Here is a 12,234-nt window from a genome sequence, read left to right on the forward strand (position 1 = left end):
GGACTATTTTAACTTGCTCCTACATTCTTTTTACCTTTTTATTTTTGCAGATTTTTTCCCAATCCGCTTCTCCTTCCAGTGCTTTTTACGTTATCATTATTGCTACTTCTTTCTGAATTCTTTCTGGCCTTATTCTTTTTGCTCATAAATCAGACTCCATTTTGCTGCATTTATTTCTCTTTCAGTCTGCCTTTCTGCCCTTATTTTCATTTGCTGTTGCATGAAGGCTGCATAGTGAAGTGTTGCCTGTTTTCTAAGAACAAACCTCAAATTACTGGCATCTCTAAGTGGTCCCAACTTGACTTCCTGGCCACTATGGCCATGGATGTTCTTGGCTACATCTCCATAATACCTACTTTTTAAAAAATGGGATTATAGATGCACAGAGTTTACTTCATTCTAATCCTTACTTCATATGTGGCACACTGTTCCTATCAGTTTATGCACAGCCCCCCTCATCTAATTGTATATATATTTTAAAATTTTATCCCTGGCACCCTTATATTTCTCCCTCTTAAAAACAACCACTTCTATTGGGTTTGATAGATATCTTTGAATTTTTGTCTTTGCAAAATATCTAATTTTTATGTATGTTTTAAATGTGCATAAATGGCATTGTTTAAAAAAAACCTTATCTTGTCTATTATTTTTACTACATGGCATTTTAAGAGCTCTCCTTGCTGCTGAGTGTATATGTCTTTTGTAGTTTCTAGATATTGGATAATACTTGATAGCATACAGCCAACATATTTTACTTAGTTTTTTCTTCCTTCACTCTCAAAAATAAAGCTACTTATCTTAATATGGAAATGTCCTTTATTTGCATAGAAAATAATGGCTCTTGGCAGAGTGCAGCAGGAGGCCCTTCATGCTGGTGGGCAAAACAAGAGCTGGCTCCGTGGTACTTCTTCGTTTCCACCTGTGAGTCTGTCGCAGCCCCAACTCGGAAGGATTTATCTGCTTTTTATTTTTAGCTCTGTTTCCTATTCAATATGAGGTACCTCAGTATATTTCTTTTTCTTCATCTTTAAGTGAAGTGTTCAGTGGATTCTTCTTCCCTGTATTTATTTTAACAGAATTCTCCATCTGTATTCTCTTTCCTGGTGGCAAATGAACACATTCTCACTTTCTCAATTAAATTCTGGGTTTCATAAAAAGTATAATTCCAACAAAATTTTCATAGTAAATTTTTGAGTGTGTGAGCCATACCTGTGTGTTTCACAGGTAGCAATTAAGAAATGCAATTGCTGGGGCACCTGGGTAGCTCAGTTGGTTGAGTATCTGACTTTGGCTCAGGTCATGATCTCACAGTTCTTGAGTTCGAGCTCCACATTGGGCTCTCTGCTGTCATCATGGAGCCCACTTTGGATCCTGTGTCCCCCCTCTCTCTGCGCCTCCTCCATTGACGTTCACACACTCTCTCTCTCTTTCAAAAATAAATAAACATTAAAAAAAAAAGAAATTCAATTGCATCCAAAAGTAGGTAATTAAAGTAGGACAATTAGAAGCTTCTATGTATCAAAGGATACTATCAACAGAGTAAAGCCAGCCCCTGAGGCACCTGGGTGGCTCAGTGGGTTGAGCATTTGACTTCCGCTCAGGTCATGATCTCATGGTCTGTGAGCTGGAGCCCCCGTTGGGCTCTGTGCTGAAAGCTCAGAGCCTGGATGGAGCCTGCTTCGGATTCTGTGTCTCCCTCTCCCTCCGCCCCTCTCCCACTCACGCTCTGTCTCTCTCTGTCTCTGTCTCTCAAAAATGAATAAACTTAAAAAAATTAAAAGTCAGCCCACAGAATGGGAGAAACTATTTACAAATAATAACCTGATAAGAGATTGATACTCAGAATATGTAGAGAACTCTTACAACTCAACAACAAACAAACAATCCTGATTTTTAAAAAAGGCAAAGGACTTGAATAAACATCTCCCCCCTCCCCCAATGGCCAATAAGCATATGCAAAGATGTTCAACATCACTAATCATCAGGGAAATGCAAATCAAAATCACATTTAAGTCAACTTCTTATACACTAGTATTCTTATTCTCAAAAAAAAAAAAAAAAAAAAGAAAGAAAGAAACAGAAAATAACAAGTGTTGGAGAGAATGTAGAGAAATTGAAACCTTTGTGCTTTCCTGGAAGGAATGTAAAAAGGTGCAGCTTCTGTGGAAAATGACATGGTTGTTCTTCAGAAAAATAAAAATAAAATTACCAGATGGTCCACCGATTCCACATCTGCGTATATGCCCAAAACAATTGAAAGCAGGGTCTCAGGTGCTTGGGTGGCTCTGTTGGCTAAGCACTGGACTTTGGCTCAGGTTATGGTTCGTGGGTTCGAGTTTCGTATTGGGCTCGCTGCTGTCAGCACAGAGCTTGCCTTGAAACCTCTATCTCCCTGTGTCTCTGCCTTCCTCCCCACTCTGCTCATGTGCACACTCTCTCTTTCTCAAAAATAAACAAACATTTAAAAAAAGAAAGAAAGCGGAGTGCCATAGAGTTATTTGAACACCTGTGTTTATATAGCAGCATTATGTACAAAAGCTACAATGTAAAAGCCACCTAAGTGTCCATTGACAGAAGAATGGATAAGCAAAATGCGGTATATACATACATTGGAATATTATTAAGTCTTGAAAAAGAATGGAAATTCTGACATCGTTACAAAATAGATAAACCTTGATGACATTATGATGAGTGAAATATGCCAGGACACATATTGAATGATTGCACTTACATAAAGTAATTAGAATGGTCAAATTCATAGAAACAAAAATAAAATGGTGATTGTCAGAGGCTGGAGAGGGAGCAGAATGAGGAATTAGTGTTTAATGGGTACAGAGCTTCACTTGGGGAGATGAAAAAGTTCTGGATATGGATAGTGGTGATGGTTATACAACAACAATATTAAATAACCACGAAATATAACTGTTATATTTGCAAAACAACCCTTGTTGCTCTGTACTTTGTTTAAGGAGTCTTGGAAGAGGACAGTAATATACTTTCACTAGTATTTTTTATGATCTCAGATTTTATGGCATCCACATGAAAATAAGCCTGATAAATTCAGAATGACCAAATATTCAAATATTGATGGACTCTGGCTTTGAAGAAGTTCTCATCTAGAGACTTTAATAATCTCATCTTTTAAAAACACTTTGACTCTGCATGTTAGAGAGTCTAGATATTATTACTGATGATCATGAAAACAAGAAGACTTTACATATTTGGGTTAATTTTTAAACTTTACAAATTTATCTTACATACATTATTTGATTTAAATATTGTGTGGTCATTAAAATATATTTCCATTTCCTAGAACACTGGATACACAATGAGAAGTCAAAATTATACTAAATGGTAAATGCTTTTGGCTTATTTTAGAAGGGAAGAACTAAACAAAGAATCAGTGACTTTTACAAGATTACAGAGATCATTTGTAGCACTAGATATTGATCACAGATTTTCTGACTCAAAGTCCAGGAAATAAATCTTAATTTTAATTCTATGGATGGACATGCCAGGTGACATTTTCTATTTTATTATAGCTCTACCACCCAAACTCATTTAATATATTGAATATTAAAATATTTGGGAAATATATTTGAGAAATAAAATTTGGGGGTAGTGTGACCAACAATAAATTTAGGATGATAGAGAAGATCTTTTATTTTGTCATTTTCTAGCGATCCTGGTTGATTATTGCTTGTTTCTCTGTTTTCACTTATTTTTATTGATACGAATGTGCCTGTTGATTAGCACCCCTTCGAAAGTTCCCCCAGAATCCACTAGTTAAGCAAACTCAGTTTATTAGTTCTACTAAAGTGAGAATAAACACCTCCCTAATAAAGTCTCAGTAGTGTCTTAAACAGGAATGTAAGAAAAAGATATTTGTAAAAATTATGAGGTCTACTTTGAGTGGTTTAGGGTTTTTCTGGGCAGAAAACTGATCAGGACTAAGTTTTGTGGTGTAATAATTTAAGGTTGGTGGATGCAGTGGGGTGAGAGTGCCAAGGTGAGTGAGAGATGAGTGAACTATTTTAATATGCAAGCCGTTTGCCAGGTGAGCAATATATTGTTGAAAGGAGAGCTGTTATCCCAGATGAGCAAACTATTTTTCCCAGACAAATTGGTTGCAGGAATTTCTGAAGCAAACAGTTACATTATTTACTGGCCTACTGGCTAGTGTTCCTGGACAAGAATTTCCTAGAACACAGAGTTAAGTCATGTTGACACCGGTGAGCCTCAGTTCTCTGTCCTAATAGTTAATTTAGGTGGTTATAGGTGGTCTCAATTTTCCCTGCTCCCCAGGATTATATGTCAACATGAGTTGAGGAAGTAATCAATACAGATCTACAGCCCTGTTTAAGGTACGGTGATCATGTACTATTTTTCTGGCGGTGGTGATTTCAGTGTCTGTAACTATCAAGTTTTTCTGTTCTTTTTATTGCATAATTATTTTCAGAATCATTTAATGGGATGGTACAGTGTGACACAATGACATTTAACCTTCTAGAGACCTCAGCTTTGAGAACTATATACAGACAAATACTAACAGGATACATATAATGAGAGTTAGTAGTTTTCCTCTGAGCCAGACGCCAAGAGTATTCAAGTAGATCAAGAAAACAAAACTCATCCCCAATCTGAATTGCTGAGAGGAGGATCTATGGGGATATAAAGCAAATGACCTAGTTCCCCATTTATATTTGTATTTGTTTGCTTTCTTATTTATATACACAGAGGTCTATAGTGATAGAAGTATAATATTCTTCCCCTATGATAGCACATATTCCTAATTTAAAAAAAATAGCATTTCCTAATATTTTCTTTAAGACGGCCTATTTTAATCCACTTTTTTTTGTGCAATTTTATGAAAATCACAAGGGAGGAATTCTATGGATTTATTAACATCTTATCCTGCTGTACTTTGAAATAATAGTTTAGGGGCTGACTACATAATTTGTGGGACCCGGGAGAAAATGAAAATGGGACACTCCTTGTTCAGAAATCTAGAAAAAAGTGCAATGAAGCATACTAAAAACATAAAGAATTTTCTTTAAAAATATTTCCTTATTTATAAAATATAATAGAAGTGCTAGTGACAAATGTATAGCAGTTCACATTGATGTCTAACAAGAGTGCTAATCCTGGAACAGGAATTTACCCTGTTTTACAGTGAATTTAATTTTTAGTGGCAGTGGAGCTTTGGGGATTTATGGCTGTCCAGAACGTAAAGGAATTGGATCATAAAGAGAGGAAAGAGCCGAGGGTCCTGGAAAAGCACAGAGGGGAGGAGAGGACAAGTGGGATAAAGGCTGTTATGGGCAAGTTATGATTTAGGAGGTCTCCAATAGAGGCATTTGAGTTTTTTTTTACATTTTCCATGTGTCTTGACTAAGAGCTCTTTTCAAGAAACAGTTATGGAATCTGAATTTATTTGGGGACGTTTCTTCAAAAAAAAAGAACATGCTCAATGGATATTTTCAGTGTTACTCTCTTTTTGTTTAAGGTGCCTCTGGTACGAACAAGCTTGTTAATATTAAAAACTCCCCGTGTGCACCTGGGTGACTCAGGTCATGATCTCACAGTTCATGGGTTCGAGCCCCTCATCAGGCTCTGTGCTGACAGCTCAGAGTCTGGAGCCTGCTTGGGATTCTGTCTCCATCTCTCTCTGCCCCTCCCCAACTCACGCTCTGTCTCTGGTCTCTCAAAAATGAATAAACGTTATTTTTTTTTTAATTCCCCCAAATATGCACTAAAGTTCTTACTTATCTTTTGTGTAATTATGTCATTTATGAAGAGAAGCACTGGAATTAGATTTATAGGGCAAAACCATGTAAGAAACAGGAATCTGTCTCAGAGTGGGTATCAACTTACATTGAGATAAATGCCTGGGTGTCTGTTAATTGTGGCAGAATAAGTTGCTCTTGCACTTTGTGTTTGGATCCCCAACTTAAAGTTGGCTCTTGTCAATCAAGATTGACAAGTGGCCATTTCTTTGTAGATGGACTTTCAGAAGTCTCATCCCTTTCAGAACAATACTCTAATGACCAAAACAAGAAAAGATAGAGGAAAGTTTTTATAAGATATTGATAGCCGAACCAAGGCAATTTTTGTCTTACAAGGATGCCAGTGCGATGAGTTCTTCTGACGTAGTGAATCTTTGGGGGATGCTTGAGGGATGGACTTACCTGTTCTCTTACCTATGAATGTCCCCAAATAGACTTCACACAAAAATGATGACGGATAAAGACAGTAGTGTTATCAATAAAAGGAAGATTTCTACCAAAGATAAATAGTTTAAAATTTGAAAAGACAATAAAAGGATTTCTGTACGGGGTTCCTCATGTCTAAGAGATAAAATGAATTCAGAAGTTGAAGACTCAAAGAAAAGAAGAGTTCTGCTTATTTCCCCTTCATAGCTGGAAGGGGAGCATGCTGTTTCCAAGTCCAAGCCCTTGAGCTGCAATGGGCTTAGCAGTGGTTTGTAGTAGTCTCACCTGGATCTCAGGGGGCATTTCTTAGACTCCCCAAATGACTGCTAGAGTCAGACAGAACTATTTTTTTAGATGTACTACAGTACAGGAGAGTACTACCTTGATAGTCCTAGTAGTTTCTCAAAAAGGAGACATCAAAGAATAATGCTTAGCTAGCTTCAAGGTCTGTGCTCAAGGAATTGATGGTGGGATTTTCAAGGACAAGAACTGATTGGGATTGTCACAGGATAATTTAGGATCGTTTGAGTGAGGGGAGGTTCCGAGTCAAGTTTTGTTCAGTAAACTCTTGGGTAAGCCATTTTCCCAAGTGAAAATGTGTTGTCCTGATAGGAGAGATTTTGCCCAGATTAACAAACTTCTTGCTCAGACGAATTAATTCAAGAATTTTTTGAAGTAAAAAGTAAAGCTATTTATTTTTTTCTAATAGCATAATCTTCCTCACTAATCTGTCCAATCAGGCATTTGAGTATAGAACTGAGTCATACACCCAATATCTGTGAAATTGAGCAGTCCTTTCAAGAGAAGCAGAGAGTATTAACCAATGATAAATTGTTTAGGGAGTAACAATTTTATTTATTTATTTATTCCCCATAAATAACATGTATCATAATTGCATATCCTCTTTAGTATTTAATAAATATATAAATAAATTTTATTTATTTATTTATTCCCCATAAATAACATGTATCATAACTGCATATCCTCTTTAGTATCTTTGTATCCATCGGGGAGGGGTTGTATCTTAAATATATTTAAAAAATGTTAATTCTGTAATACTATAAAAGTTAATTTTGTGATTGATAATAAAATAAATAAATAGCAATAAATAGAATGAGGAAGAGAAAGCAGACGGACAGAGAAAATGCTGAGTAGATGCGTTGTAAAGTTTAAAAAACATTGATTTGGATTCAAGCTAGAACAATGAGAAAGAAATCGGACTGTAACTTACATTTCCTCAGGCCCAGAGCCCCAGGGAAGTGAATCCATAGCACTGTTCTAGGTGTCCTTTCTTAATTGCTCTTGTGGAGTCTCCAGGACTCCTAACACCTAGTACAGTAAGCTTTTTGTTGGTCTGTAAGCCAAATTCTCTTGGTTATTAGGCAGTGTAACCCTCTGCTCTTACAGATCCTGTTGTTGATGCCTACTAATGAGGCATTACTGCTCTTCCTGTTGACACCCAACATGAGTGCCCTCACCAGCAGGACAGGCCACATCGCCACATCGAGCTGACCCCGGCCCCCCACTGAAACCATTAGCACTATAGCTTCTTGTCAGGGACACTTGCAGGTTGTGTCACTGATATGCAAAGTTCTTTCATCACCCTGCCTGTATGTTCCTCTTAGCCCATGGGACTTCGCATTGTATTTGCTGGTTAACCACAGTCCTTTTAGCTTTTATTCTCTCTGGGTTTCACATGTGTCCATGGTGATCGTGGCTGGGACGAATCCAACACTGATCATGAATTTCTTTATTGACTGCAGGCTTGTTGTTGGGCCATATTTGCTGCTTCATTTTCCTTTTTAAGATGTGTTGTTTTCCAGAATTATCTTCAGCCCCTCAAGCAGATGGACACCTGGCAGGGTGCCCTACGTGTGCCTAACTAACCATGCTGAAATATATCTGAATCCCAATGATGAACCAATAACTTAAGCAGAGACTTGAGTGTTCAGTTAAGAGTGGAGGATTCTTCCCTGAAAGGGTGCCTGGGTAAAAGCTCATTCATGAGATTTCAGGGGACAGACCTGGGGAGAAAGGCATGAGACATGATCTAATCCAGGGTTGCTGGAAAAACAACGCTGATGGGGTATAGTGCCAGCAAGTAGAGATCTTCTTCCCTTAAAACCAGAGTCTGTGGGAGAGAAAGAAAAACTGAGACAGAGTGAGAGCATGAGGGAAAGAGAATGAATTCTCAGATATTAAAACCTCCTAAAATATGGCATCTAAAAGAAGCTAGGTAGCTATATGACTTTAGGCAGAAGGCAGTGTTTCCATTTATTTGTTTGTTTATATTTAAAATGAATGAATTTGAATTAGGTATTCTTCAAATTTCTTTTCAGTTACATATTTTAATCCTAGAAGAGAAACCAAATTAATCTGCTAGACTGGCTCAGACTCTAACTATATCATGTATCTGATCTTCATGTAATTTATAATACAAAAATTCTTTGCTTCAGTAAACTAGTTTTGTTACTGAGTACTGCTTGCTAGACTAAATATATAATTGTTTAGATGATTCATAAGGAAGTGGTATTCTAAGAATTAAGGGTTCTGTTTTATTTTCAATGATTTAAGTCTTAAAGACTAAAATAGCAAGAACATCGAATAAGAAGGCAGGCTGCTTTTTAGGGATATCTGAGGCATTCCATCAATGTAGCATAAGTCAGCGACATCTCAGGTCAAAATAGTTCTTATTATTGCTAGAGGAATTTTGTACAAACGAAGTATATGCATGTTTGGGAGTGAAAACTGCAGCCAACTTAGTTTTGCGTCTGTATGCTAAAAAATTCTGGGACCAAACATACCTTCTACTGTCTGCAAAATAATACTGGAGCTAGGAAAAAATAACTTAGTTACTTGTTCCAGGAAATACTTGCTCCTGGAAGATAAAACTGTGAACCAGCTTAAAAAGCCTACAGTTTGACCATCAAGCCTTATTTTAAGATCCCAGCTTTGCTGTACCCTCCAATCCAAAGCTCTTTTGTTGTAAAGCTTGCCCAATGCCAACCATTTTCTGTCTTGCAAGATCTGTCTTGGGGCGTGAGGAATCTACTCCTGAAATCATTGTTGCACCATGTGCTAACTACCTTGGATGTAAATTATAAAAAAATAAAGTGTAGAAAGTAAAAATGAATGAATGAATGAATGAATGAATGAATGAATAAATAAAACATTCACCAACAAAACAAAACAAACAAACAAAAAAATCTCTTGGCCAGGATGCCTGGGTGACTCATTCGGTTGAGCATCGGACTCTTGATTTAGGCTCAGGTCATGATCCCAAGGTCGTAGAATCGAGATACATGTTGGGCCCTGTGCTGACAGTGCGGAGCCTGTTTCGGATTCACTGTCTCCTTCTCCCTCTGCCCCTCTACTGTTCACTCTCTATCTCTCTCAAAATAAATAAATAAATAAACATTTTAATGAATGACAAACATTTAAGGCCAGGCTTCATACATGGAAAAACAGATTTTTCACCTTGTTTTTGTACTCTGTCTTCCTCAGAGACATTATTTGTTTTTTCTTTATCTTAGTTGTATTTTTTTCTTTTTTATATTCTAGTTATCATTTCTGACCTTGACATGTGTGTGCAAAAGAAAAAGTACATCAAATCATGACTTCCCCTGGCCAACTTTGTTGGTAATTATGCACGAAGTTCCTTCTGTGGATACTAATGTGAAAAAAAATGCCTAGAGAAGCAGCTAAATTACATGTACTTATCTCAGCCACTGACCTTCCTCTACCACCCCCAGGCCACTGAGCAGAGGCTAACCCAACCATCCCTTTGTCCTTGAGAGTACAGAGTGCAGGGGCAGCTCTATCGTGAATGGAGAACACTGAGTTCCCCACCTACTTCTGGGGAGCTTAGGAGTGCACATTTTAACAGTAGCAGAATCAGCGACAGATACATATTCCTGAGCATTGTGGAAAATAAATCAGGATTCTGGGGAAGCTTCATTGTTGTTGCTGTTATTCCTTTGCTTTCTTGTTTATTTTACATCCAGGTTCAGAAATAGATTGACCCTCTAAATTTCAGGACTTGCTTTTAGAAAAGAAGTATTAAGGTTGTTAGAAAACAAATCTCATGCTGACTCACTAGCCCCAGTACAGAGCTTGCTGCAGCCAAAGAAAAATCTGTCCAAATTTATAGCATTTGATTAATTCTCTCAGATGGCTTTGTAATAGATGCATCCCTGGAGCTTTTTCCTGGGTCATTTTTCCTTTATGTTTGTATATTTTAAGCAAATGAACAACCAGTATATTGGAATAAGTGGGTTTTTTTTTTTAATAGGAAGGAAGGATGAAGGAAGGAAAGAAAGAAAGAGAGAGAAAGAAATAGAAAAGAAAAGGAGAAGAAGAAAGAAAAGAAAAAGAAAGAAAGAAAGAAAGAAAGAAAGAAAGAAAGAAAGAAAGAAAATTGTTCATGAGGAAAATGGTTGCAAGTAAAAAGCTTCAATTGGCTACAAGTGGCATCTTTAAAACATAGTAAGCCAGTCTTCAATAGCTCAAGGGACTTTTAGTCAATAAATTTAACAAGCTGCAACCAAGGCCAAGCTTCAACGCAGTATGTAAATGAAAGTTCAGGAAGCCAACTTCTTCTCAACCCTAGGACAGAGTTAATAGAGGGGAAATGACAAAATGTGTAAGGAGGATTTGACAGAGTAAGCTTTTTTCTGTTTTTTTTTCCTTTCCTATTTAACTTAAGGGCAAATAACTAGAGAATTTTCATTCAGAGAAATAAATCAAGCTGGAAGCATTAAAAAAACCTTCATATATGAAAATGATATTGCGATGGCCAAGAATTTAAACATTTCCCATTACAGATACAGATTTTTAGAACAGTGTCATTCGAGATATGGAAAAACTATAATAAAGTTTATAATGTTCTAAAATATTTTATTCAGTACTCAATATTAAATTTAAAATGTTTATATAAAAATTTGAACTTCTGGCCTCTGTTAAAGAAAAATGATCTAAAAACATTGTTTCTCTCTCTCCCTCTCTCTCTCTGCCCTGCCCCCTGCTCTCTCTCTCTCTCTCAAAATAAGTAAATAAACTTTAAAAAGGGGAGGAGAGTGCCTGGATGTCTCAGTCGTTTAAGCATCCAGCTCCTGATTTTGACTCAGGTTATGATCTCAGGGTTTTGTGGGTTTGGGTCCCACGCCGGGCTCTGCTCTGGCAGCACAGAGCCTGCTTGGGATTCTCTGTCTCCCTCTCTCTCTGCCTACCCCCCTCCCCCTTTCTTTCTCTCTCCTTCAAAATAAATACATAAACTTAAAAAAAAACACACACACACACTGAGCTTTGTTCTCACGTGGTAACAATTACCTGGACTGAGTAAGCTGATTTCTTCGGTTGGAGCCTGTGTTAGCTACTATACCATACTGCCACTACTTCCTGTTTTCTGTTACATCTCATAAGATTTGATTTTTGCTCTATTTGGCCACTGCAAGTTTTGGAATTTATATTGCTTGATATAAGACAGGAAAGGGGCATCAAATGAGGCTGGTGAGTTTAGTAGTATCCAGATTACGAATGGGCTTCAATTTGAGATTTTTGATAAGTGTTTGTTTGTTTTAATGTTTATTTACTTTTGAGAGAGACAGAACGTGAGCTGGGGAGGGGCAGAGACAGAGGGAGAGGGAGAGAGAGAATCCCAAGGAGGTTCTGTGCTAACAGTGGGACTTGAACTTATAAACTCTGAGATCATGACCTGAGCCGAAATCAAGAGCTGGACCCTTAAATGACTGAGCCACCCAGACACCCCTCAATTGGTGTTTTTGAGGAGGGGAAAGCAACCTCATGTAATCAGCATAGTATTACATGAAGTAGATAGCTTATCCTTATTTTATAGATGAGAATATTGACATTCAGAGAGTTGCAGAATCTTTTCCAAGTTCGTTGGGCTACTACGACCAGATTAGAGATATGGGTTTCTGATATCAAAACACATAACCTTTACTGTGCTATCTTGACTAACACTGTTCTCTGCAATGAGACTGAAGATTATTTATCAGATTAA

The 12,234-nt window shown here is 37.3% G+C and overlaps 1 long non-coding RNA gene across 1 annotated transcript in view; it reads left to right on the top strand.

Annotated features, from left to right (window-relative positions):
* The window catches only part of LOC132683386 (uncharacterized), a 587,323-nt gene that overhangs the window by 279,731 nt on the left and 295,358 nt on the right, over window positions 1-12,234 (top strand). The window lies entirely within an intron of this gene.

The sequence above is a fragment of the Panthera onca genome, chromosome C2, assembly GCF_046562875.1.
Source record: "Panthera onca isolate mPanOnc1 chromosome C2, mPanOnc1 haplotype 2, whole genome shotgun sequence".
Lineage (NCBI taxonomy): Eukaryota > Metazoa > Chordata > Mammalia > Carnivora > Felidae > Panthera > Panthera onca.